The sequence below is a fragment of the Cervus canadensis genome, chromosome 17 (genome assembly GCF_019320065.1).
Source record: "Cervus canadensis isolate Bull #8, Minnesota chromosome 17, ASM1932006v1, whole genome shotgun sequence".
NCBI lineage: Eukaryota > Metazoa > Chordata > Mammalia > Artiodactyla > Cervidae > Cervus > Cervus canadensis.
This window is the reverse complement of record NC_057402.1, coordinates 2,100,138-2,122,308: the sequence shown is the minus strand read 5'-3', so window position 1 is coordinate 2,122,308 and position 22,171 is coordinate 2,100,138. Positions and strand designations below refer to the sequence as shown.

The window sequence follows — 22,171 nt, the reverse complement described above, 5'->3', positions numbered from 1 at the left end:
GGAAGAGACGCACAGGGCAAGGTGTGCAGGAAGAGATGTGGCACTTCTGTGCCCTCTTCAAGGCTGCCCCTCCCCAAATGAATCTCCAGTTGTTCACCCACCTCCAGCCCCCCCTGAGCTCAGGCGGGCGGAACTGAAAATCCCAGCCCTCCAATCACAGGGCTGGTTCCCCTGGCAACCATCCTTAGGTGTATCCAAAAGTCACCTCTTTCCCATAAACTCAGGTGAAGTTGAAAAGGTTTGTTACGAGTATCAAGACACCTTTATCGCTCTTATCACTTAGGAAATACTGAGGGTTTTAGGACCTCTATGCCAGAAGCAGGGAGAAAGACTTGTTACGTGTTTCTTGTTTCAAATCACCATATCACACCTCCCACCAGCTCCCATAGGCAACCCCAACCTGCTGGTGGGCCCCTTCCGTTATACTCAGTGGAATTGGGGGCACTGTTCTTGGCTGTAGGTGTTGGGAGGGCAAGAATTGATCTCATCCATTTCTGGGTCCTCAGATTCCTGCCTAGGGCTTTGTCCCAAATAGGTGCTTCGTACACGACTTGAAATAAGGACTAAATGTTTGATCAAGGTCACTGACAGGGAACATAGAAACAGAAATGTCCCCAAAGGAGATAAGGCTAATCACAAGAAGGTCTGAAACCAGTGCCTGGTTCTGGGTACCCAGCTGTATCCAGCTTCATCCTTATAGACATCTCATTCAACTAACACAATGTCTGTATCCCAGGGTGGGATGCCATCCTCTCTGTAGTTCTTAGATACTCACAGGAATGAAGCTGCAAGAGGCACCTTCTGGAACTATAACTTAGACTTAATTAAAAAATACTTCATTCTGTTTGAGGTTGTTTGTTTACAATTTATGCACTTCATTTTTCCCTTCCTTGTTTCTAAAAACCTAAAGGTTTCCATTCTTCCAGGGAAGGCAAAAGCAGAATCTATTTTTGAAAGATTGAGATCCCAGGGTCATCTTTAATGAAAAACAACGTGCCTTCTGTCTTTTTATAGACCTGTCTGCTTACTGAGTACCTTGAACAAATCACAGGACAGAGAAAGAATTTGTAAACAATTGAAATCAGAAGGTTCAGAATTCCAAATTTCCATGCTTTTACAACTGAACTGGAGTATTTATGTCTCTTCACACATCCTTGGCATGTGAGCCTCATACAGAGAATGGGATATTATAAAATGCAAATAAATCCACATTTTTCTCCCTCCATAACACAGCAGGAACAGGGCTGTTGGGAATAAAGGCCATGGATATGTGAATAGTTAAAAAAAAAAAAAGCACTTTAACGATTGGGCAATTTTCTATTTTGGAAAATGGTTCATTCCATTTTATAGGATGATTTCCCCAAACCTATATTTTGTGGATATTCTGCTAATGTGCCAACCCGCAGCTGGAGAGATGAGTGTGTGTTTTCCACACCCCTAAAACGGGAGCTCAGGCAGGCATTCCTGGATACGGTGAGAAGCCCGAATCCAGAAGTCCTGGGGCACCGGATCCTCTCCTGTTCCCACTCAGCGAGGCTGATGCAGACAGGACATTTGGGGGCGTGTTATCTGAGACTGCACTGTCCGTTTGCATGTCCACCCACTTACCTTATGGACCCGTGATTGCTGAACCAAGTTTAATTATTTTGCTCCCCTCACTCACAGAGGACCTTGTGTTCCATGCAGGCAGTGGGAGTGCAGAAATTAATCAGACAGTCGTTGCCCTCGAGAAACACCTCAACCTGACTGGAGAGGCAAACAAAGGCAGAGTAGGAGAGAAGGGCTGGCTAGGGGAGATGTGACAACAGGAGGGGTCACCTATGAGTTCCATCGGGGCTGTGGAACCTATCAATCAAGCGCAGTTCTGATTGATGTGAACGGCCTGAACTGATGCCATGGTCATCTGACAACCCTCTACCAGCCACGCTTCCATCCTGTATCAGTGGCAGACATCACTAATTGATCACGGCACACTTTCTCTTTCAGCCAGGGGTAACCATCACTGATCCATTGAAATTGACCCTAGAGGTTAAGTCTGGGTGTTAGTTGGGGTCTGGTGGTTGGAGAGAGCTCTGAGTTAGGACTCAGGAGACAGAGTTGCTGCTGGTTCTCTGTATAATACGGGCAAGACTATTAAATGAGGGAATGATGGAGGATCTTTAAAGTCTTTTCCAGCTCTGACATGTTAGTCACAGGTAAATTACTGAGGACATATTTCAGTCGATACATACTGATGGAGCACCTACTTTGTGTTGGAAATCGCATTGAGCTGTGAGGAGTAAAAGACACTGTCATTAGGAGCAGACAGGCATATATGTGGCCAATTCTAGTATCTTCTGAGAGTGAATGAACAATAATAGAAGCTTGGTGAAAGGCTCTGGGAGATAGGAGAGGAAAAGATGAACTGCGGGGAAGATTGGGACGGTTTCCTGGAGGAGGTGACATGTAACCTCAATCTTGATGGACAAAAAGGAATCTGATAAGCAGAGAGGGTTTGATTTGCCATGAAAGTGAGGAGATTCCTATTCTTTCCTCTCTTTGTCTTCATTTCCTGATCTTCAAAGAGGGACCATAACCACCAACACCTCTCATCAGGATCGAGCAAGACAGTGGCTGGGCAATGTGCCTTGGCATGTATTCTATAATGACTCATACAAATGTCCATTATGATTATTACATTCATTCATTCAGTCAAGAAATATTTACTGAGCACCTACTATGTGCCAAGCCTACTCAAACCGTAGGGATGAAGAGGCCAAGGGAGAGGTAAGCATCTCTTCCTAGGAGTCTGCACTCTAGTTGGCATCTTAACTTGTGTTGAACATCCGAGCGTGTGAGCATGCCAGCATAAGACACTTCCACTTGTCTTTGGAACTTGGTGAGGTTGAACATGGTGAATTTCACAGACAAGTGAAATACTATTTCAAGGAAATAGTCTGTCCTTAGGAGGTGGCTCTGCTCCCTGGCGATCTCCCAGAACTGTTGTGTGGGTGAGACAAATCATCACCATCAAGGCAAAGAACATGAGCTAATGCTCATGGAAGGCTTAACATAGCTCCTGGCCTGGGAGCATGCTCTGCAGACACAGACTGAAGTCCGAGATTTCTTGCAGGCCGCTGGGCAGAGTCAAGGCCACAGCCGCACCTGACCCTCCCAGGAGCTCATGGGCCCCTCCCAGGAGCTGTGGGCACTGAGGCGTGTGGGGCTGATGCCTGCGGCAGGGTCACACAGCCTGCGTGTGGCCGAGCGGCTGTAGCTCCAGGGAGCCCAGTTCAAGCCAGCTTGCCCCAACCCCCCATCTGGGATCAATTCCCTCACCTGGGTGTTCCCTGGTTCCCAGGCCTCTTGGGGGCAGTGAGGGTGGGCAGGGTGAGGGGCGTGAGCCTGGAGCCTAGGTCTGAGTCAAGTCCTGGCTTCCTCGCTTGTTAACTGTGGGCTCCTGGTCATAGCACCACTCTAAGCCTCAGTTTCCTCATCTGTACAATGGGTAGTGTGAAGGGCAGCAGGAACGGGCAGGTGGAGGGGAGGGAAAGGACTTGCAGACAGTGCTTAGGCAAAGGCTCTGCTCCCTTGGAGCCTCTGAGGAGAGTGCAGGAGGCCTCTGGGCCACTTTATCATCCACCCAGAAGCTGCCACCACCAGGTCGCGGGCACAGGGTGTCCTGAAACGCCCCCTGCTCCTCTCTCGAGCTGATACATACTTGTCGTGGGCGATGTTCCCACTATCAGACATTTGGTGGAATCATAAAAATCCATTCCCACTCTGCTTAATACATTTTCATGCTTCTTCCTTGACAGGCCTGGGCGCGTCGGATTTGGGGTCCCACTGTCTTGGAGCCCACGCTTCTGGTGTGCCTCAGAACGAAGGTGTTTGGGGACATCCAGGCAAGAGCCCCGGGCCGCTGGAACACAAGGAGAGAAGGTGAGGTCAAGGTCAAGAGTGAGGCGGGGCCCCTGGGTGTGTCCACGGCTGCTTCTTGCAGCCTCTGTCAACCAGAGACTTGCACACACTCAGAGCTGGGGTTTAAGCCCTGGCTCTAACCACGCGCCCGCAGTTAATCTCTCCGAGCCTCAGTGTTTATGAAACGGGAATAATAAAAGTGCCCACCCGGATAGCTGAGCGATTGCATGGAGTTATGCTTGAAGACAGTTGTGCATGTGCCCAGCTCCCAGGAAGAACCCAGTGATGCTGCAGTAAGACGGTATTAATATTGTAAGTCAGCAATTGTATGTATGTCATTTAAAAAAGTCACAGTAACCTGGGGGTTGGGGGAGGGGTTTGTATCATCCTTCTTTTGTCGATAAGGAAACTGAGGTTTAGGGAGGGCAGTGACGTAGCAGAGTGATGCCCCAGGATTTTGCCAAATCTGCCAGTATGGTCTCCCTGCCAGACCCACTCGAGTCCTGGTTCAGGACCTCTCAGGGTGGCGATGGCCGGCTGGGGTCTCCAAAGCCGCATGCCGGCCAACTGCTGCAGGTTTAACCCCTGATTCCGGAGGGCCATCCCTCTGGAGATGCAAACACGTGGGTTCCCAGGACTGGAAGCCTCAGCATGTGCGGCCCTGAAACCTCAAAGGGGGTTTGGCCACTGTGGCTGTTCGGGTAACAAAAGCTGTTGCTTTATTTTTCAAGCCGAGTGGCTAGCTGGGGCATCAGCTACAACCTGCTCTTAGATGCTCCTCGCGGCGGTCTGTGTGGCGGGTGGGGGGGTAGAGCCCCCGTGTGTGTGGCAGGGTCCTAGGTCTCTCCTTTCTGGGGATTTCTTTTTTTGTTTTAAAATTGGAGCGTAGCTGAAGAAGTGATGCTTTCAAAGTGTGGTGCTGGAGAAGACTCTTAAGAGTCCCTTGGACTGCAAGGAGATCCAACCAGTCCATCCTAAAGGAGATCAGTCCTGAATATTCATTGGAAGGACTGATGCTGAAGCTGAAGCTCCAGTACTTTGGCCACCTGATATGAAGAGATGACTCACTGGTAAAGACCCTGATATTATGATAGATTGAAGGCAGAAGGAGAAGGGGGCAACAGAGGATGAGATGGTTAGACAGTATCAGCGACTCAATAGACATGAATTTGAGCAAACTCTGGGAGATGGTGAAGGACAGAGGAGGCTGGCATGCTGCGGTCCATGGGCTCACAAAGAGTCAGACATGACTTAGCGACTGAACACACAGACACACACAGACATTGAACTTTTTGATTTTACTCATTATACGTTTCATTTTTAGCATCTCTAGTTCTTTTCAGGTGTCCCTTTACTTTTCCATGCAACTGTTTTTGTATATATGTCTTCCTATCTCTGAAGATTTTACATGTGCTTAAAGTTTCAACTTTTTATTTCTAGTTCTTGGGGTGAATTTCTCTATTTTTCTATGTCTTTTGATTGTACTAGACCTCAGGGCGGATTTTTCTTGCTGCTGTGGATTGTAATTTTTACCATGAGCTCACCTTTAATGGGGCAGCTTTCCATAGGCGCCTTGTTCTCTTGAGTTTTAGAGGTACCCTTTCTGGTAGTTTCACATGTGCCTCTTTGTTGGGATCCTGTGGGTTTTATCAGCTCTGGATGGATTTAATAATAATGTTTTAGCTTGGAGTTTCAAGGGTGATCCATGCTTCATGGTTCCCGGCTTTAGGAAGGGGGTCAGACACAGATTCTGCTTCACTTAAGCCTGAAGATTCCTTTCTTCCCCTAGACTCCAGCTCCTATAATCCAACACTGAGACCCTGTAAGTTGTTTGTCTTCAGGCTTTGTCAACTACTCTGGTTTGAGTTTTATTTTCATTTTGAATTCCTGGAGATTTTTCTTTCCTTGCTTTTGAAATTGGCTTTGTGTTGAAATGATTTGATGTTACATTGTATCCAACATTTTTATTGGTTTGTACTGGGAGTGAGTGGGGTGGACAGTCATTCAGGGTCTGTTCAGTCGGCTATACTGACTGGGCATCAATTATCATGGATATTTTTATTATCAGGAGAGCCACCTCAGTCACCAGAAAGGAGACAATAGATGTAAATCTGTTTCTGAACTTTAAAGTTTGCTACCAATGGAAGGTATGAGGTGCTCAGTTTCCATCCCTGAAGGAGGGAGTAAAAAGAAAAAAACCCAAACCCTGTGTGTATCGAACTTATGGAGACAGTTGCCTGCATCTGCCACACAGAAAAGGCCTGTGTCAAGGTCATCGATGTGACTGCCACCTGGTCCAATCCAATAGTGCCCTCCTCTTCCTCAGTTCAGCTGACTACTCCCTTCTTCCTGATTATTCTTTCTTTGCAACGCTTCCAGAATACTCCTTTACATAGCTTCTAAAGGTTGGCTACCTCTGGGCTCTCTTCTCTGGGTACCATCTGGTCCATGGCCCCACCTCCCAGCCATATCCCCAAATTCAAATGTTTTTCTCCATCCCCATTGCTGTCATGATAGTCCATCATCTTTTGCTAGACTGAGAAATTCTGTTAACTGGTCTCTTTCTTTTTCAGCTAATCTCGCCATTATCCTGACTTCATCTAACGGAGTCAGAACACAGATGAATTCTGCAATTCCCCTGCTTTGTTGTTGCTGTTCGGTCACTCAGTTGTGTCCAATTCTTTGCGACCCTATGGACTGCAGCACACCAGGCTTCCCTGTCATTCACTATATATTTCCAAGAGTTTGCTCAAACCTTATATCCATTAAGTTGGTGATACCATTAAACCATCTCATCCTCTGTCGCCCCCTTCTCCTCCAGCACTCAATCTTTCCCAGCATCAGGGTCTTTTCCAACGAGTTGGCTCTTTGCATCAGATGGCCAAAGTACTGGAGTTTCAGCTTCACCCACCAATGGCTTCCCACTGAACCTAGAACAAAGCCCAATACAACACTTTATCATGGCCTTTAGGGCATCCTCTGATCCACCCCCACATTCCCCTGCAGTCTTATATCCTCCACCCGCTGAGAGTTCACGGGCTCTAGCTTGATCTTCTCAACTGCCCCAGGGCCTTTGCATTTGCAAACCTTTGCCCCAGCCATCTTTTCATGGCTACTTCCTTCATACCATTCAGCCTCAGGTCGAGTGCTCGCTCCTCACTGATGACTCTTGCCAAGGCAGCCAACCCCTTCCCCCTGTCATTCTCTCCTCCATTGCCCTGATAGTCAAGACTTTGTCATCAAACACGATCTCATTTATGTCTTTACCCATTTATGGTCTCTCCCCAACAAGAATGTGAGCTCTCCCAGGGCAGGGATGGGGTCTGCCTTGCTTGACTGTTGATTTTACAGTATAGAGAATAAAGCCTGGTATTTTGTAGGCACAATAGGTCCCCTACATACAAACCTTCAAGTTGTGAACTTTCAAAGATGCAAACATGCATGCCAGCCCATGTATGCCAACTGTTGTACACTGAACTTTTCAAAGTACTGTACTGTAGGATTCACATTAAAAAATTTTTTTTGTGTTTGTTTTTATGTATGTATCATTTGTGTGAAAAGTACTATAAACCTATTACAATCAGTACTATATAACCAGTTGTGTTACTTTCATGCATGCGTGTGTGCTAAGTCACATCAGTCATGTCAGACTCTTTGCGACCCTATGAACTGTAGCCTGCCAGGCTCCTCTGACCATGGGATTCTCCAGGCAAGAATACTGGAGTGGGTTGCCATGCTCTCCTCCAGGGGATCTTCCCCACCCAGGGATTGAATTCGCATCTCTCATATCTCCTGCATTGACAAGTGGGTTCTTTACCATTGTGCCACCTGGGAAGCCCTGTTAGTTGGATACTGAGGCTAACTTTGTTGGACTTACAAACAAACTGGACTTATGAATGCACTCCTGGAATGAAACTCGGTCATAGGTAGAGGACTGACTGTACTCGACAATTATTTACAGAAGAAATGAGTGACTCTATGCCTAACATATCTTATTTCTTTCAAGTCTCTCAACAACCCTACAGGTGGAAATTACTGTGCTCATTATATGGGTGAGGAACACAGGGATCCTCGGAGATATCTAAGATCCTCAGAGTCCTAGAGCCAAGAAGATGCAGAGCCAGCTGCCAGGTCCTTCTGACTGGATCCAAGGTCCGTCCTTATTGCCTTGTATCAAGTTGCTTTTTGTGAGCAGATTTGAGATTTGAGTGCAGAGGTCAAGATGCAAACAGTTGTTGAGTCAGGGTCTCTCTTTTGTTTGAGAACAAAACCTTTTCTTTAAGCCAACGAAGAACAACCAAGTCCCCAAAGTCTCAGCACCTGATGGCATGCTTCCTTGAAAATGCCCGCACAATGGCTGGCATTATGCAGAGGCATTTTTCTAATCAACTTTGTTTTGGAGTTTTTCGAGCCATAAAAAGACCAGTGCGAAACCACAAAACTTCTATGTTTCTTACACTCTTAAAAAAAAAAAAAAAAAAAAAAAAAGAGGGGGAGGGGGAATGAAATTATTTGAACCATATTTTGCAAACCTTAGCTTCTCTCCCGGTCTGAGGAAGCTGGTGCCAAGTTGCAACTCGCCACACATTTTTACGAGCTGGATTATTAACCTCTGCAAACAGATGTAAACCTTTGCATTCCACAGTGGAATGACTGCCTGGGCCCCTGTCCCTGGACAAGAAGAAGCATCACTAGGAAGCCCCCCAAATGCGAGTCCTTCCAACCTGGCTACAAAAGTTGAATCTGTGCTTTGGCCACACATGCTCACCGGCACCGCAAGGAAGTCTCAGTTCTTGCATTCCCTTAAGATTTGGAAATTTGGGGAGTTGGCAAGAGCAGCGCCTTGGACCACAAGCTAGGACCAAAGCAGGGGAGCATGAGCCTTACTGCTTACATCACCCGGAAGTAGTGTGGAAGCGGGCAAAGGGCTTCCTGGTTTGACGGACTAGTTACAATCCCGACTTCGGCCGCGGCAGTAACTTTGTGTGTCCTTCCGCCAAGGACTGGATCCAGCTCGTCCTCAGTTTTCCTGTTGGTACAGCGGGGCTTGTACATTGCCTTGTGGGCTGGGGGTGAGGGTTGAACGAAGCTGTGCCTGGCAGAGAACGTGGTGGGATGGCTAAGAGCAAGGACTTGAGGGTCTGTGTAGACCCGTGTTCAAATCCCAATTCCATCTCCAACCAACTGCGTCATCTCAGGCCAGCAAAGACTAAACACCTTCTGGTCTCAGACTCTCCCTCTCATGCAAGCGTTTAAATGAACTAGTGAGTGGAAAGGTCTTGGCAGAGAGCTTGCCTGACGGTTCTTAGTAAATAAATACCAGGACTTGCCTGGTGGTCCAGTAATCAAGACTTGGTGCTTCCAATTCAAGGGCTGGGGTTTGATCCCTGGTCAGGGAACTAGATCCCATATGCTGCAATTAAGATCTGGCACAGCCAAATGAATAAATAAATATAAAAAAAAATAGATACAGGTTTTGTCTTGTCCCTGATATCCAGTCCCCAGGACTGTGGGTGACACTTAGCCATGTTTGAAACAAGAATCACCAATATGAAGAATGTATTCTTAGGCTATTTGCTGATGTAAAATTTTTTCTAGGTTAGTAATCATAACGAGGTTTTGCTTGTGTGTTTCACTTAAACTTAGACAAATTGGGGGAAAAAAACACAAAGAAAATTCTTTGTTCAGAGGAGAACATGTTTCAAAGAAAAAGTCATCAGCCAAGAATATTCAGACCCTTTTGTTATGTTTTGAAGAGATGATTATTTTGCAGGCTCTGGGGCACTTAAACTCTGTCCAGAAATTCCTTTGGTAAATAATAATAATAGAAAATATCCTTTGGAAATAATAGAGGGGGATTTAACAAATGCCTTTCTTGCAGGGATCTCAAAAGGCTTCCACATAATTTTAGGGCTTTAGTGATTTTCTTAAAAGAGTTTGACTTTCTTTCCTGCATCAGTCAGAGTACGTTCACAGGAACTGGAGAACTTGAGAGCTGGAACGGGTCCTAGGGCTGACTGTCCAGTATGTTTGTTGAACCAGTAGAAGGAATGGGAGCCAGGGCAGGAGAGGATGAACACTCCTGAGAGCCAGCTCGGTATTCTTCTTGACTTGGAGACTCCCTAACTTCTGCAGGTTCCATGTTCTCAAAAAAAAAAAAAGCATCTGAATGCTGACTCGGGATTGACACTTGACGCATGTTTGCTCACTTCATCTTTGAGCTTTTGCCTGTGTGGGTTTGACAGAGAGGGACAAGTGAACCACCAGGACCTGGATTTCACCCTGGGACTCCTGCCTTGGAGGGTGAGTGCCCAGGCAGGCGAAGGACCAGGCTTGGCTCTGGAGTTGGGCTGGCTGCTCAGATGCCAACTCTGACCTTGGGTGAGTTCCCTCGGCACTTTGGATCTCCTTGCCTTCCCTTTAGAAGGCAATAGCTAATCATTAATTAGGTGGATTTTTGGTTGTAATTTGGGCTCCCTGGGTGGTGCAGTGGTAAAGAATTCACCTGCCAATGCAGGGGATGCAAAATCCCTGGATGAGGAAGATCCCCTGGAAGAGGAAATGACAATCCACTCCAGTATTCTTGCCTGTGAAATCCCTTGGACAGAGGAGCCTGGTGGGCTATAGTCCATGTGGTCTCAAAGAGTTGGACATGACTGAGCACACATGCACACCGCCTCTACCTTTGGTTAGAATTTAAAGCCTGTGTGCCATGTTCATCCAGAGCATGGACCATCGTTTTCTACAGATGCGTCAGATTTGTCTCCCTGATTCAGGAAATGTCAGTTTACATCATCTTGTTTTTTTTGCTCATTATCTATTGAGTGTTTTTTTTTTAATTGAAGTATAATTGATTTACAATGTTGTTTTTGTTCCAGGTGTATAGCAAAGTGATTCAGTTATACATATATTTATCAATTACTTTATAGATTCTTTACCCTTATAGGTATTACAAAATACTGAGTATAGTTTCCTGTGCTATACAGTAGGTCTCTACTACTGTAACCTAATTGGTTATCCACTGACTCTTTGTTCATTCATTCATTCAATAAAAGTCTTCTGAGCCCAACTATGTGCTAGGCATGGGATGTCATGATAGCTAAAATCCAGCCATGGTGAACTTGACAAAGAAAAGCCAGAGCAGTGAATCAGTGTCTTTATCCCCAAAAGGTGCCTCAGTCAGGATAAGATAGGTTATGCTGCAATAACAAATAGCCCCTACATGCAGTGACTTAAATACAACACAGGTTTAATTTTGGCTTTTGCTACTTGTCAACACTCGTCAGTGGGAGAGCTCTGTTTCCCCTGGAGGCCCAGAAACTTAGGCTGATGTAGAATCACCTAGACTTGGGCTTCCATCTTCACTGAGGCAGCAGAAAGGGAGCAGGGTGAATTGTACAGAGATGCTTAGAGCTTCCACCCATAGTGAGGCATCAATTCCACTCATATGTTGCCTGCCAAAGCAACATGATCACAGTTAATTTCAAGATTGGTGAGGACCTGCTGTTTTATCGTGTCCTGGAAAGAGGACTGTTACACCTACAAGCCTCAGTTTCCCCATCTGCACAAACGAAGCAGGACCAGCTGGTCCTTTCTCTCCATCTGTAGCAGCTGGTGTTGGAGGACCATGCTCTCTAAAGCAGAGTTGGTCCTGCTGTCTGGGCCATGCAACAGTGATTGCTCCTGCTCACCTTCAGGGAGCTGGCGGAGAAGTGGGTGCAGCCGATACTTAGAACTAATTTAGGTTTTCAATTTCTAGCACGATGCTTTTATTTTGGGCCTCCTTTCACTTCTGCTCTTAAATTCTGGCAGAAGTATTTTCAAGGTTATGCTTATTACATCAATTATTTTTCTAATTTCTTTTTTGAGTGAATTCATTTTTTGCAGAGCAAAGAGGGAGTGGTGTGAACGGGGCTTTGTCAGTGAAGGGAGGCCCTATTTTGGCAGGAGAATCGTGACTTTTGCAACGAGTAATTATGGACAGGGTGCACTTGAAACCAACGCTCATAGCGAATTCCCCTGCTGTTTCCAATTGGTTTTGCTGGTTAGTTTTAAATCTTGACCTAGCTTTTTCCACTGCTGCTGGAAATCCTTTCCCCATGGCCACTGGCCTTTACAGAGGTGACTACATTTCTCATGTGGCTGAATACGCAGGGGTTGTTTCGAGATAGAACTTGGAGGTCTGTCTCTGCCAATCTCAGGCCACTACCTAGGGGTGTGCCAGGGACCTCCTTGAAGGCTTTATGACTGGACTGGATTCCAAATCACAGAAATGTAACCCAGTTAATTTAGGGTGACCTCTTGCCCTGGGGGTGAGTCTACATCTTAAGGGGTTCATAGAGGGAAGTGTGTATGGTCCATCCATCGTCCTCACTTGTCTGTGTTGGTACCACTTAGACCTCCTGACTCCGTGTGGTCCCTGGCAAGTTCCTTGCCTTCCCAAGGGTCTCCCAGCTGCTTTCAAGTCTGCAGAGAGGCCCAGGGGGGCACTTCCCAGGTCACTAAGAGCTGTTTGTGGCATCGCAGGCCCTCATGTAGCTGTGGTCACATCACTGTTCCTGGGTGGTCCTGCCGAGTGGGAGGGATGCCACGGGCTGGCCATGTCTGTGTGTTCTCCTAAAAGCAAGGCAGAGCTCCAGTCTGCTCTCAGAGTTGGCCAAACTCCCCCACATACCACTGAGAACCGGGCTTCTTCTCAATAAAAAATACCAGCCCCTAACTCTCCAACTTAATTTTTGGCAAGGAGCATTTTTGTCCTGTGATTGACCTATATTGACCTACAATGATGGGGACCATGGGCTTGGGTGAAGACCAAAGAACCAGATTTGGGATGGCATCCCCTTCAGGCCTGGGAGTTGGAGACTGAGACTCTTGGTTGGAGGGCTGCTTCCAGTGGGTCCTAGTGGGACCTCCAGTCCTCACTTGGGCCCCCTCCCTCAGCCTGGGGGCAGACTTCACCTCCTCCATCAGGTGCCCCTGCCCTTCAAGGGGGCGCTCAGGGTCACTCTTCATCTCTTTTTCTCACATCCCTGGTCCATGGTGCTTCAGTGTTTCCAGCCTCAGAGCATTTGTTAAGTTTGAGTCTGGTTGTTGAGCCAGTTGGGGGCTCACCTCTGTACCAGCTGGGGGTGGGCAGAACCCCTGGAAGGTGTGTGAGTGAAGGATGAAGGCACCCACTGCAGGGACTCGCGCTCACCAGGAGTGTGCGGCTGGAGAAGCAGTCTGTGTGTGTCTGTTGGTTTCACTTCCGATGCTGGAGCTTCTGGTCTTCTCCGAAGGGGTCTGGAGAGGGAAGAGGGCCCTGAGGTGGGATGTGGGGGTCATGGGGTGGGGAGGTCAGAAGCGAGATGGGATCCCAGCCGGGTGGAAGGCACCAGGATGAGTTGGGACCATGGCTGCTTTGCTGCCTCTAACCCTGGGCACGTTCTCTGGGGGGTTTGTCCCACCTGGAGAAGCGGGCGCCCTTTGTCATGAAGCAGAGGTGGCCTGGGAGTCGTGGGGGATTGGAGCCAGTGCAGGCCTGCCCATTGCCCCACGCGGAGGCCAGACAATGTGTGTGGGCTGAAGCATGCCTGCCGCCTACCGCCGCGTCACCCCTTCCCTCCAAATGACACATGAAGATGTGTCTTGGGGCCCCTCCTCTTGGAAGCCTTCAGGGAATTCATTCAGGGAATAAATTCTGGGTCACAGAGCCCCGCCTGGCCAAACTGACAAATCACTCCCTGCCTCTTAGCCTTGAACTGCTCAGAGGGTGGGTGTGTCTAGTCCAACACATTTTCATTTATTCCACACATTTGTCGAGCGCCTACTGCATGCCAGGCCTGTGCCATGTGCTAGAAGCACAGAAATGACTTGGGTCTAGTCTTGGCCCTAAAGCCCTGCCAGGCTGGTGGAGACACAGGCTCGGAACTAGGCTATGCTAACACAGAGGTCATCACAGGGGTTGTCTGGGGCTGTGGGCCCATGGTCCAGGGCACAGGGAAGCCTGGTGAGGGGTGGGAGGTCAGCAGAGGCTTTCTCAGGGAGGGACTGCCTAAAGGATGGAGCAGGAGTCAGGCAGAGAAGTGCAGAAGGAGGAATCTATGAGAAAGTACGAGCAAAGGCCCTGAGATCTAAGGAAACACAACCCTGGAAGGAACCATGAGTCACTCAGTCTGGCCAGAGAGCAAGGAGGGTGAGAGGTCTTGGGGGAGTGAGCAGAGAGGCAGGGGAGGTCAGGGTGGGCCAGCATTTGTGGCAGCTTGTGCTCTTGGCGAGGGAACTTGCCTGAGCAGGTGTGGGGGTGTTTGTAGTCAGGGCGTCACCTGGTCAGATCTGGATTTTAGAAGGCTCTCTGTCACCCTGACCTGACTTGGATGGGAGGGGAGGCACGGCAGACAGTGTGTGTTAGTGTGATGGTCACGGTGAGTGATGACGAAGGCCTCGACAAACATAGAGGTGCAGTGGATTCAATTCCACCACCTTCCTTCACAGCCTGTGAGAGAAATGATAAAAACAAAAACAAAACTAAACAAGAAAACATGGGTGATGGACACCCCAGTTGTGGAGGAGGAAAGTCAGTTGTAGACAAAGTGAAAGTGTTAGTCACTCAGTCATGTCCGACTCTTTGCGACCCCATGGACTGTAGCCCACCAGGCTCCTCTGTCCATGGGATTCTTCAGGCAAGAATACTGGAGTGGGTTGCCATTTCCTTCTCCAGGGGATCTTCCCAACCCAGAGACTGAACCTGGGTCTCCTGCATTGCAGGCATTCTTTACCGTCTGAGCCACCAAGGATCCACCTCTAGACAGAGTGGCCTTTACTTCTCACGCTCTGTCTTCCCAAGACACGGGCCTTTTCTGCTCTTATTGGGACGATCTGGGGGCTGGAACACCAGAGCTGGGGTTCTGGGTTCCTGCTGGTGAGGAGGGGTCCCCAGACACCATCCGGGTGGTCATGGGGGTGGAGAATGGAGCTCCAGGATGCAGACAGGAGGCCTTAGAGGGTGACAGAATCCCACAGTCGAAGCCCAGGCCATGTCAGTCGTGTGTTCCTCATGCCACTGACCACACGTGGCCGCGTTCTGCAGGCTGCGTCCTGGCACCAGAGCCTCAGCCCTAGGTGGGGGTCAGAGAGGCCGAGGCCTTGCCTCTGCTTGCTGGCCTTCTATAGAGTGTATTGCAGCCATTGTAGAATTCTTCTTGAGTTCCAAACAGACATGCTCATCTGGACTGTTTTGGGAAGCGGATTATTATTACAGAGCTTCTGGTGCTGCCGAGTCTGTATCAGTAATGAAATGTGAGTTGCTCCGTTGTGCCTGACTCTGCAACCTCATGGACTGTAGCCCACCAGGCTCCTTTGTCCATGGGATGCTCCAGGCAAGAATACTGGAGTGGGTTGCCGTTTCCTTCTCCAATCAGTAATGAAGGGAAGTGTTGAATTAACGAGGTGACGGCTCCAGCCTATGGGCTTGACGTTTAGCAGATGAATTCACGTTTATAGTAAAATGGGTTTTTAACTCAGTGATTTAGCAGGCTGTGTTCTCAGCTTTAAAATTTTTTCTTTTAATTTTAGGAGGCTCAATTTCTTAATTTTCTTGGCTACACCATATGGCATGTGGGATCTTAGTTCCCCTACCAGGGATTGAACCTGTGCCCCTTGCCTTGGAAGTGCAGAGGCTTAATCGCCGGACCCCCAGGGAAGTCCTTGTTCCCAACTTTTCTTCCCCAGTTTCTTTCATGGTAGCCCCGTTGCTTTCCCTTTCTTCTCTCCTTTTCCTCCCCTTTGTGTGATGGGCTTGCGTGCTCCCTGCCACTGTGTTTCTTTGCAGGAGAGCAGCTCACATGCCCTCTGGAGCTGGCATCCAGGGGCGTTGGTACTCCTGGATCCAGGGCAGGGAGGGGGTGGGTGCCAGCGGCTCTAGGCTCACTCTAGCTCTGCCCCTGGTCCTTTGGTGGCCGGCTACCCTCTTCCCCTCTCTGAGCCTAAAGGTCCCCCTTCTCCTGGGGGACCTGCTGTAGTACCTATCATGTTGAGTTGGAACCTGATTAAGTGAAGTGATGCAAAACACAATGGTCATAGGCTTGGGCACTCAGCAGGTGATCCATAAAGGCAGTTTTTTCCCTGACCATGCCTCCTCTCCTGGACCAGGGCTTGGGAGCTGATCCAGGGGAAAAGCCTGGGGCCGTGAGGAGTGTGGGCCCATCCCTGGAACTCACTCACTGCCCATCTGTACAATGAGCTGGATTATCTACATGTTGTGTAAATGCCTTTTGGGTCCCCGTTTGAGGATCCTGACTGTACGGTGATGGAGGAGGAAGAGGTGGGGGGAGACAGAAGCCAGCAGGGCACCACCCCAGCTGCTGTGGGCACCATTTGGCATCCATCCTTCTCCTGGTCCTTACCCAGCCCTCTCTCCTTCACTTTCAAACCCCTCCCAAAGTGAGTGGGGCAGATGGTACCAGCCCTGCAGTGATGGGGGCTAGAGGTCACAGCACGCCATGCCTTCAGGGAGGGTGAAGGGACCTCCAAACCATCACAGGGAAACTGTAGGTGAGTTGGGGAGGATGGGAAGGAAGGCACGTGGGGACGAACGGCTTCAGTCTAGAGGACAGGGCACGTGTAGAAGGACCAGGGAGGGCTCGGTAGGAAGATGGCTCTCCTTTCTGGGTCAGGCTCTCATTAGTGGTGGATGAACAGATGTGACTGTCTCCTCTGGGTGGGCAGGTGTGTCTCCTCCTCGTTCACTGGGCACAGACACAGACCCTGGCAGACACTCTGAGGCCCATGGAAGGGAGGAGGTGAGGGGTTCACTTGATGGATAGAACGCAGGTAGCTGCTTGGAGCCAGGCCAGCCCTTCTTCCCTGTCGTGGACTGGATGTGACTCAGAAGTAAACCTGCACTGTGATAAGCCACTGAGGCTTTGAGGTCATCTGTTAGAGCAGTAAGCACAGTCTGATACAGGAAGGGGACACCAGTGGGTGGAAGCCGGCAGGGATTCATTCTGAACATCCATTTCTATATCTGAAGATGTATTTGTGTCTATATGTGTGTATTTATAACTGAATCACTCATTGGAAAAGACTCTGATGCTGGGAAAGATTGAAGCCAAAGGAGAAGGGGACGGCAGAGGATGAGATGGTTGGATGGCATCACCAACTCGATGGACATGAGTTTGAGTAAACTCCAGGAGATAGTGAAGGACAGGGAAGCCAGGCGTGCTGCACTCCAAGGGGTCACAAAGAGTCGATCATGACTTTGCGACCAAATACAACACAACACACTTTGTTGTACACCTGAAACAAACACAGCTTTGTAAATTAACTATACTACAATAAAAATAAATAATTAAAAAAAATGGTTAAGATGGTACATTTTATTTTACATTTATTTTACCATGATAAAAGAAAGTGGTTGAAAATAACCCAAACAGTTCCTGGGGTTCTTGATAGTCACTGACAGGTCAATCTGATGCTGGAGAGACCAGCATCTCCGCATGTCAGAGCCTCTTCACGTGCAGACACGGGGCCAGGATGGCTCAGTCCGACCTCCATCCTCACGGAGGAACCAGTACGAAGAGGGAGGGATGTGATCGACTCAGGGACATGTGCCATCTGACCCCACAGCTGCACTCTCTCTGCAGGATGGAAAAACACACTCAGTCAATAAAGGAAGACGTGCCCTCTGCTCCCTGAGACTGCCCCCTGGGCGAGGCAGCTGGGAGAAATGCAAGGTGAGACGGGTCAGGAGACCAGGCCATGCGTCATGCCTCCCTGACCGGGTTCCTTCGTTGCAGTACATGGGCTTCTTGTTGTGTGGCTTCTCTTGTTGCAGAGCACAGGCTCTTGGCAGATGGGCTTTGGTAGCTGCAGCACGTGGGCTCGGGCTTGTGGTTCCCAGGCTCTCGAGCCCAGGCTTAGTAGCTGTGGTGTAAGGACTTAGTTGCCCTGTGACATGTGGGATCTTCCCAGACCAGGGATGGAATCTGTGTCCCCTGCATTGGCAGGCAGATTCTTATCCACTGAGCCTCCAGGGAAGTCCCCACCATCTGCTTTCTGTCTCTATGAATCTGACCTCTCTAGGTGCTGCATATAAGTGGAATCATACAGATTTGTTTTTTTGTGACTCGCTTACTTCATTTAGCATGAAGTCTTCAAGTTTTGTCTGTGCTGTAGCATGTTCAGAGTTTCTTTCCTTTTTAAGGCTGAGTGATATCCCAGAGACGGGGGAGCCTGATGGGCTGCCATCTATGGGGTCACCCAGAGTTGGACACAACTGAAGTGACTTAGCAGCAGCAGCAGCAGTAGCTATATTCCATTAATCCCGTGGACTGCAAGGAGATCCAACCAGTCAATCCTAAAGGAAATCAGTCCTTAATATTCATTGGAAGGACTGATGCTGAAGCTGAAACTCTAATACTTTGGCCACCTGATGTGAAGAACTGACTCACTGGAAAAGACCCTGATGCTGGGAAAGATTGAAGGCAGGAGGAGAAGGGGACGACAGAGGATGAGATGGTTGGATGGCATCACTGACTCAATGGACATGAGTTTGAGTAAACTCGGAGAGTTGGTGATGGACAGGGAAGCCTGGCGTGCTGCAGTCCATGGGGTCACAAAGAGTCGGACACAGCTGAGCGACTGAACTGAATTGAATATTCCATTGTTTGAATAGACCGTTCATCTGTCAGTGGACACTCAGGTTGCTTCCATTTTTGATTAGTGTGAAGAATGCTGCTGTGAACACGAGGGTGCACGTATTTATTCAAGCCCCTGCTTCTGGTTCTTCTGGGTGCAGGCCAGGAGGTGGACTCACTGATCCTATGATGTTTCCATGTCTGAATTTTTGAGGACCCACTCTACCATGGCAACCCACTCTAGTATTTCTGCCTGGAGAATTCCACGGACAGAGAAGCCCAGCGGGCTACAGTCCATGGGGTCGCAAAGTGCCCTCAAGACAAAATGATGCACACACCTATTTTGAGAACTACTTTTTTTTTTTTTAAACCACCCCCACCTCCCCGTCCAAGCAAAGGGTTATAAATCAGACTTAAAAAAAGACAAGGGAAGAAGGAAAAAGCCCTACCCTGGGGGCTGACACGGTAGTCCTGACAGGAGAAAGAATTTATTTTGACTAACAAGCCAAGCAGGGATAATCCCCGGAGCTGGGCAGGAGGTGGAGGGGCACCGGGCGGCGGGGGCGGAGCCTCGCGGCTGATGCCCGGCTGGCCAGCAGCGGGCAGCCGGCTCTGTGTGGACCGCGCATTGTCACTTTGGTGGAATTCAGGAGCGCTACTCCCGTCATCAGGCGGCAATCTATAATTAACTCACGCAGAGGCTGTGAGAAGCGGAGGCCTCTTCCTGGGGCAGCCAGAGACAGTCCACCTGCCCTCCGCGGGAGGGGGCGAGGGGACCTCCCTTCCAGCCAGCAGCTGACGCGTAATTAATGGCAATTGTATTGTTCCAGGGCCTCCCCTCCCTGGAAGATTCTGGACTCCCAGATGGGGGCGGGTCTCAGGAGGTGGAGATCAGCCTGAGGGCGGATGGGGAGAAGGGTTGACCGCCAGAGCGCGGGCCCCAAGAGAAGCCCCACCCCGTCTACCTGGTCACTTTCTTCTTGGCCAAGAGGCCTCACATGCCAAGCTCAGGGGCCCCCCAAGAGTGGACCGAACTCCTCCAGGGGTTAAGCGACTTGAAACATGCCGACAGAGAAGGGAAAAACATCACGATGTGTTCTGACCACGGGGCCGCCTGCAGCCCGGTTTCCCAAGCCCTGGGCAGGGTTGGCGTCTGTGTCCCCTCTGGAATGTCTGGGCTGCAGCCGGGCTTTGCTCTAAATGAGAAACAGGCTGGCAGGCTGCGGCCAGCTCCTCGTGCGGTCTGGGCAGGGCCGCTTGGCACCGGCCGCCGCCGTGGAGGACACACGGGCTGTGCCTGGCGGGCCTCCCACCAGCATGGGAGGCTTGGGGGCCCGGCCAGCCGGTTCAGGCCAGCGCCTGCAGGGAGGCAGCGCCGCTGCTCCCTGGGGCCGTGGCAGGGCACCGCCCTGGAGGCAGATGGAGCCGGTTCTGCTCCTGGCTTGGCCCCTCACTCATTCTGCAACTTTGGGAACCATGTGGGTCAAGGCCTCTCAGTTTGCCCACCTTGAAAATGGGACCGCTGACATCCCCTAGGGCGTCTCATGGCCCAGAGCTGGGCAGCAGGCGGGATGCTTCGTGAACGTGTAATGTCTGAAAAGATCTCACAGAGGGTAGCTCAGTGTTCTGGTTTCATAGCGGTAGCAACTGAGGTTCAGAGAAGTTCGGGAACTCACCCAAGGTCACACAGCAAAGCACAAGTAAACAGATTCTCCTATAAGCCAGCGATTCTCCGTATCAGCCGTTCTCTGCAAGAACCCAGCTTTTTGCCAGCCTGGTCCTTCCCTCCCATCCTCCCAGCCCAGGCGCTGATCCCAGAACTCCTGATTTCCAGCAGGCGTGCATGTACTTTTGCTAATCCTGTGGGGTGGGGGTTCAAGGATGTCCCAGGGGCTTCCAGATCAGAGCTGTCCCTGGGGTGGCTGGCATCACGCCTCCTCCAGTCTGCCCTCCACCTCCCAAGTGGCATCATCTGGCTGACAGGATGTTGTAGCTGCTGGTCACTACACATTTAACCAGGGGCCCTGGAAGTGACGTTTGCCCCCTACAGTAAACCGTCTGGTGATCCCAGGCTGGGTTTTTAGTTCCATTTTACAAATGAATATTCACTGGAAGGACTGATGGTGAAGCTGAAACTCCAATACTTTGGCCACCTGATGTGAAGAACTGATTCATTGGGAAAGACCCTGATGGGGGAAAGATTGAGGGCAGGAGGAGAAGGGGACGACAGAGGATGAGATGGTTGGATGCCATCACTGACTTGATGGACATGAGTTTGAGTAGGCTCCGGGAGTTGGTGATGGACAGGGAGGCCTGGCGTGCTGCAGTCCATGGGGTTGCAAAGAGTCAGATAGGACTGAGCGATTGAACTGAACTGAACTGAGAGAGGCTCAGTGACCCATCAAATGTCACCCAGCCGGAAGAGGGAGAAAATGGGGATAAGCCGCAGCTGCCCGTGACCAGGCGCGGGGCCGCCTGGGCTGCACCACGGAGCCCGTCCATCAAGGCCTGAAAACCTCTGTGCTTTTCTCTTGGGAGGAGAGGCACGGGCTTTGGGTTTGTCACTTAGGAGAGTGCAACTTCAGACAACAGTGCAGTCTCTTAAGACCTCGGTTTCTCCACCTGAAATCGAGGGTGACGATGCAGGAACGTGAAGGCATGTGAGCAGGTGGCCATGAAGGACCCAAGGGGGCCCCGAATACCCAGTATTTGGGAAGGGTGTCTTGGGAAGGGTGGGGGTCTGCTCTGGAGAAGTCCCCTGGGGCCAGACTCTAAAGCAAGGGTCCCCAACCTTCAGGATCTAATGCCTGATCATCGGAGGTGGAGCTGATGTAATAGTAATAGTAAAAAATGCACAATAAATATAATGCGCTTGAATCATTCCCAAACCATCCGTCACCCCTGGTCCATGGAAAAAATTGTCTTCCACGAGCCTGGTTCCTGGTGCCACAAAGGTTGGGGACCGCTACTCTAAAGGACATTGAAAGCTAGTGGAGAGGTCTGAATTATTCCGTTTTGTGGTAGAGACTGAGAGTTTCAAGTGGGAGGTGACATGGTCTCTTGGTGCCTTGGGAAGACCACCCCGCTTGTCATATTGGAGAAGGTGACTGTGGGGGAGGGGGACGAGGACAGAGGAGGAAGAGCAATGAGGGGCAAGGGGCTGAGCATGGAGGGGTTGTCGGGCAAGAACACCCCCTCCCTGCACCCCCTACCTTCCCTTTCCTATGGAATTAGATCTAATCTAATTCTACCCCTGTTGGAAGTTTCGGTTTTAGTTCCATGAAAGCAGCAGAGCTGGTTGTGATTAAGATAAAGTTCGAGACAGCCTCAAGGTCAGGGCCAGGGCACAGCAAGTCCCTGCCCCTCCCCGCCACCCACCTCCTGCTTCCTCTTCCCTGCAGGGCCCTTGGCCCTGACCCCTGAGAAGTGTCCGCTGGGCCCTGGTGTGGCCAACCGAGGACCCCTCGGAGCCCACCTGAGATTGGCCTTCACTGAGGGTGGTGGAGGTTCATTGTAGGGTCCCCCTCACCAGCCTCCTGCCTCCCATTCCTCCAAGGTCTGTGCAGACCCCAACCCCACTAACACTGCAGTCCACACTGAAACGATGAAGGACCACTGGGGTGGCCATGATAGACATGTTAGGTCATGAGGGTGAG

The 22,171-nt window shown here is 49.9% G+C and overlaps 1 long non-coding RNA gene across 1 annotated transcript; it reads right to left on the bottom strand.

The window, feature by feature from the left end:
• Positions 1 to 5,687: 5,687 nt before the first annotated feature.
• Positions 5,688 to 21,437, bottom strand: LOC122419721. The gene is made up of 4 exons (XR_006262968.1): positions 21,286 to 21,437; positions 12,449 to 12,458; positions 10,110 to 10,114; positions 5,688 to 5,699 (listed from the first exon to the last, which is right to left on the bottom strand). It is a non-coding gene; the product is annotated as an uncharacterized LOC122419721 (long non-coding RNA).
• Positions 21,438 to 22,171: the final 734 nt, after the last annotated feature.